The following is a 6,326-nucleotide window of genomic DNA, read 5'->3' on the forward strand; positions in this document are numbered from 1 at the left end:
TCTGAAATAAGTTTTGTTTATTTTATTATTTGACTGTTACACTGGAATAAAAAATAAAAAATTAAAAAATTAAAAAAAGGAAGATGTACTGATGAGTGCCACTAGAGGGCACTAATGTGATAGGTAGTGCAAGTACAACTGTTCATAAAAGGAGAATAAAGGAACACACATGGGGCCCTATCTTGCACCCAGCGCAATTGACTTTGAACACCGACGCATGTATCATTCCTATTTTGCACCCGCGCACAGCGGACTTTTCCCTCCACAGACGCACGTCGGTAAATTAGGAAATGAACTTGCGCTCGCGGGGGCGGTTCAGCGCAAAGAGAAGGCGTGTTCCGGCGCAAAACTTCAATGGTGCTATTTTCCAGTTTTAGAAAGCAATTGCGCCATTGACCAAGAAAAAAACAGTCTAAAGACAGTGGCGCGTTGCGCGTTAGTGATGTGGTATTTTAAGGGCGCGTGCTTGGCCATAATGTTAACACGCATCCACTTTGATTCTCTAATATAAACAGATGCAGCAGTTTTCATTTTTGCAAATCATACATTATTACAAGGAAAAATATTAACACACGAGGGAAATCATTGGTAGGCTATGTCCGTGAAGATGTGAAAAAGATCTATCTAGATAAAAAAAATAAAAAAATCTAGATTAGGCTACACATTTACCCAAATTATACGCCTGTTTAACCTAATTTGTGTGGGTTTCTCCCATCATCCCCAATGTCACTTCTCTGTGTTTTACAGCCCTGACGAGAACGTCGGTTTCCTCGGCTGTGAACCGCTCCTGCGTGCGCAGGCAAATCCGCCGTTATAATGGTGCGTTCACGCGTGTAACGCGTCTTTGCATTGACTTAACATTGAAATCACTCGCGCCTGACGCGCTATTCGCGTCCGGTGTGTGGGTGCAGTAATAGCGATCCGCCATGGAACAAGCGCGCCTGCTCTTAAAGGGAATGTGAGAGGACGCTCTGATTGGTTTATTTCACGTTACGCCCAAACCACACCTATGAATAATGAAGCTACTTCAGACCAACCCCTTTTAGATTTGCGTCGGGCGCAAGAGTCATTTATCCGCCGGGAAAATAGCAACAGCGCCGGGATCCGCCCACAAAGTTACTTGCGCTTTGCACTTTGACACTTGCGTTTCAGATCGTTAAAATAGGGCCCATGGTGTGTAGAAACTAAGTGTGTTGGTCGTCTGTGCAAGGTAAATGAAACAGGGGCGGAGCTTCAACAGCTCTTGTTGTTTTAACCTCACACAGACATGCACTGAAAATGTCAGTGTTTATGTTCAAAGCGGAGTCAGACAATGATGGAGAGACTCAAGAAGAAATGACATCATCTAGAATGCAACAATACATTTCTGAATAATAATAATAATAATCATTTGTTACATTTATATAGCGCTTTTCAGGGTACTCAAAGCGCTTTACATGGAAGGGGGAATCTCCTTAACCACCACCAATGAATGGTTAGTTGATGAATTTAGGTAGCTCATGTGTAGTTATCTTCTAGTCATTTATTAGCATATTCTGTCTTGATAATCTATAAATCACGTTCCTGGGGGAGGGGTTTATGTAAATTTTAGGGTTGGTGATGTCACTGACCCGGGAGAATGTCGTGTAGTTTCTACCAGACGTTTGTTGTAGTCCTTAAAATTTTTTTTTTTTTAAAGCAAATATCTCCCTTTTAACCTACTGGCATTGTACATAAAGCTTAATGTCAAGGAATAAAATCTGGGTTGTACTTTTTGTCCCTAGTGACTATGACAAAAATAGTTAGTTTATTACTTGTTTTAATGTTTTTTTTTTTATTAGGCTATTAAGCATTATATTAAGCAATAATTTTAATTAAGAATTAAGAAACCAAAGCCATAAATTCAGTCAACATGCCATGTACAGTAACACTGATTTAGCAATATAACAGCTCTACTTAAAATGGATAAAAACATATTCCATTAGTTTTGGACTGTTTCATGCACGTAACTTCTGTGCCATAGTTTACAGTTGAGAAAGCGGCTCCTTTAAGAGATGCGCGGTAAAACTGACATGATTCACCAATCAGGAAGAAGAGAACGTATTGAGTGGCTGGAAAATGTGAAAATTCACTAGCCGTTTGGCTGGTGGCTGAAAAGGTTAATTTTGAACCCTGTATATATATACATTATTTTTTTGTTCTCTGAGGTCCACTTATAATGTTATTGATTTGTGAACATTGAGCTAAACTATACTGAGTCATGGAATTTATTAAGATGTCTCAAATGAGCTGCTTTGCCCTTGAATGGTCAGTTTCAGCCCACTTCTCTGAATATTCAGTATTACTCGATCTTCTTCTCCACTTGGAGGTAATGGCTCACACACTAGGGTTTGATGGAGTGTAAGAATTTTAGAAATTACTTGGTAACCCTTTTCATGATGATATTGAAGGGCTCTGTATTAATTATTTTGCTATCAATAATGCATTTTTATATGTAAAGATGGGTGGTGGTCATTTTAGTCATTTCGTCTTCTTGAATACTCAACCGATAAATCAAACAATTACAGGTGGGTGTTTAATTGTTGGCCTATGCACACACGTGTCAGATGGTCATCTCTGGCTGTTGCATCATGTCTTTCTGTTGTTTTAGTGTTCTGCCTCAGGCACATTGCGTTTTAAGAGTTTGTTTTTGAAAAGCATGTTTGAGATTCTGGTTTTCTGTTTCATTCCATTTATCTATTTTTCTATAATTGCTCTCTGGTGAATTTAAAGGGGTCATGACCTGCATGTTTTTATTTTTTTTATTTTATGTACTGAGTACTCTTATGTTATCAAGATTTTTTTTTAATTCTTAATTTAGACGTAATAAGCTATTTTCTATCCTTTTTTGACATCTCTTTTGAACACTTTATTTTGATAGGCATGCCTAGGGCTTGATGCTTGACCCCCCCCCCCCCCCCCCTTAGGAGCTCATGTAAACTCTAAAAAGTTGAAAAATGTACCAGTGCATAATTAAAAAAACTAAGGACTCAATGCAATATTTTTCAAATAATGTGTTTTAGCTTAATAAGGATAGCCTATATAAAACAATTATGCAAGGTTTCAAACTGTTTTTAATAATAATTACGTAATTATTTATAGTCCTACTCTAAACTGTTTATAGGCATGTGATAGTATCAAATATAATTGCTGAAGCTTTAATCATGTACACTGACTGTATCACATATTGAATTAGGTTTTTTAAAAACTACTGTCCTCCTAACAGGTTTAATAGCTTTTCTGACAACAAAAACAGCTCTATATATTTTTTTGTGTATTGTTTTATTGTATTTAAATGTTCAAAGCAAAACAAAAATCTAACAGATTAAAGTGCGAAAGATTTATAAAGAACATTATCACTGCAATAAGGTTTAATTAATTAAAGTCCCCCAATAGTCAATAGTTGTATCCCTTAAAACTCATCTTTGATCACCAAACTCATTTTGTTTGATCACTCAAATCAGCCAAAGGCAAGGCTATATGTTTGAACCAGAAACTGGTTCAGAAGAAGAAGTGGAAGAGTGAATAATACAGACTCATCTGCAAGTCAATGTATCATAATGGTAATGCGCTTTATGTATCGCTCTCTACAACGTCGGACACATAGCAGTAATTAATATGATTACTAGGTTATTAAACAGCTAATAATGTGTTACTTTCCATCCATCCATCTTCTTCCGCTTATCCGGGGCCGGGTCGCGGGGGCAGCAGTCTAAGCAGAGATGCCCAGACTTCCCTTTCCCTAGACACTTCCTCTAGCTCTTCCGGGGGGACACCGAGGCGTTCCCAGGCCAGCCGGGAGACATAGTCTCTCCAGCGTGTCCTAGGTCTTCCCCGGGGTCTCCTCCCGGTGGGGCGCGCCCGGAACATCTTCCCAGGAAGGCGTCCAGGAGACATCCGGAACAGATGCCCAAGCTACCTCAGCTGACCCCTCTCGATGTGGAGGAGCAGCGGCTCTACTCTGAGCTCCTCCCGAGTGACCGAGCTCCTCACCCTCTATAGTGTCGAACGCAGCACTAAGATCGAGTAAAACTAGTATTGAGATACAGCCTTGGTCAGAAGCTAAAAGTAAATCATTTGTAATTTTAACGAGTGCAGTTTCTGTGCTATGATGTGGCCTGAATCCAGACTGAAATTTTTCATAGATATCGTTTTCTTGCAAGAAGGAGCACAGTTGAGCGGACACAACTTTTTCTAGTATTTTAGACATAAATGGAAGATTTGAAATGGGTCTGTAATTTGCTAGATTATTTGGATCTAATTGTGGTTTCTTAATAAGAGGTTTTATAACTGCCAGCTTGAATGTTTTTGGAACATGTCCTAAATATAGAGACGAGTTAATAATATTGAGAAGAGGCTCTTCCACTACAGGTAACACTTCTTTCAGTAGTTTAGTGGGTATTGGATCTAATAAACATGTTGTTGGTTTAGATGCAGTAATAAGTTTATTTAGCTCTTCCTGTCCTATAGTTGTAAAGCGCTGTAGTTGTTCTTGAGGGGCGATAATTGAGGCTGAATCGTAAGACGCTGTCAAAGATTGTACATTTACAATTGTGTTTCTGATGCTTTCTATTTTCTCAGTGAAGAAATTCATGAAATCATTACTACTAAGATGTAACGGAATATTTTGGTCAGGTGACGTCTGTTTATTTGTTAATCTAGCCACGGTGTTAAATAAAAACCTTGGATTATTTTGGTTATTTTCTATTAGTTTGCGGAGATGCTTAGCCCTGGCTGCTTTTAGAGCCTTTTTATAACGTGACATACTGTCTTTCCACGCGATTCTAAAGACCTCTAAATTAGTTTGTTTCCATTTGCGCTCTAAGTTACGAGTTTCTCTCTTGATAACATGCGTAGCACTGTTGTACCATGGTGCTTTAGTTTTCTCTCTAACCTTTTTTAATCTAATTGGTGCAACAGTTTCTAATGTACTAGAGAAAATGGTGCTCATACTGCTAGTCATTTCTTCTAGCTCATCTGTTAGTTTGGGTTCACTGAGGAGCGGAGATAGATCAGGTAAGCTATTCAAGAATCTATCTATAGTGGTTGGAAGGATTGTTCTGCCTGGTCGATAACGCGGCGCAACATGACACATTTCAGCCGTACGTAGTATGCAAGTTGCCATGTAATTTTTGATTGATTGACTTTATTGACAGACTCAAGGTCCATTAGAGGGAAAAAAAAAAAAGAAAAGAAAAAACAACAACAACAACAACACAACAACAACCAACAATTACCAATTATAAAAGACAGTTATACCAGTGCTTCCACAACTGTGACTGGTATCACACAACACTTTCACTAGGATAATAATACCATTCTGAGAACCATCCAGTCGACCAATAAATTTGTACATCAGATTTCTCAATAAAGCCTGAAAAGTGTTGACTCTTGCCTTACAAAACAATTCACTTGCACTACACCACCTAGGTTTTTGAAGCAATATTCGCATACAGTCATTATAAGCCACCTGAAGCTTATGTATGGTTGTCTTTTTAAACTTGGCCCACAATGGGGCAGTGTAGAGTGGAGTACAGTAGGCTTGAAAGAGCCTCATCTTAACATTGTCGGAACACATAGAATTTTCTTGCTATTTGTTAGCTTGAGCATAAAGCATACGACACTGCCTGTACATGTCATCATCATCAGACAATTGATCTGTAAGGAAGTGCCCCAGGTATTTTGTTTTGTTACAAACACCTAGCACTTTGCCTGCCAGATAAAAAACTGGAAAGTTGAGGTCTTTATCCCCTTTTGTTCTACATATCATGACAACACTCTTCTTAGCATTATACTGCACGTCATATTTGAGCCCATAATCAGAACATATATTCAGCAAATGTTGAAATCCAGCACTGCTAGGGGAAACAATAGCCAGATCATCGGCATACATAAAATGATTTATTAAAGCGTTACCAATCATACAACCAGTTTTGCCGCCTCTTAGTTGTTCTGATAAGTCATTAATATACAGGTTGAAAAGGGCCGGGGAGAGTAACCCCCCTTGTCTTACTCCATTACCAACACTAAACGAAGGGGAGACTCTATTACCCCATCTGACCTGCATACTCTGGTTGGCATACCAGTATGCCAAGATTCTTATCATGCTGTCAGGCACGCCCCTTAGTTTCATTTTCAGAAACAACTTCCGATGATTGACTCGGTCAAAAGCTTTAGAGGCGTCTATAAAACCAATTAGAACAGAGGAATTTTGCCTCCTGTATACTTCAACTACTTCCTTCAAGGCATATATACACAAATCTGCGTAATTTGATAATGATCAATGACATCATCACTTTGCGGTATAA

This window comes from Phoxinus phoxinus, assembly GCF_949152265.1.
Source record: "Phoxinus phoxinus genome assembly, chromosome: 2".
NCBI classification, from domain to species: Eukaryota; Metazoa; Chordata; class Actinopteri; order Cypriniformes; family Leuciscidae; genus Phoxinus; species Phoxinus phoxinus.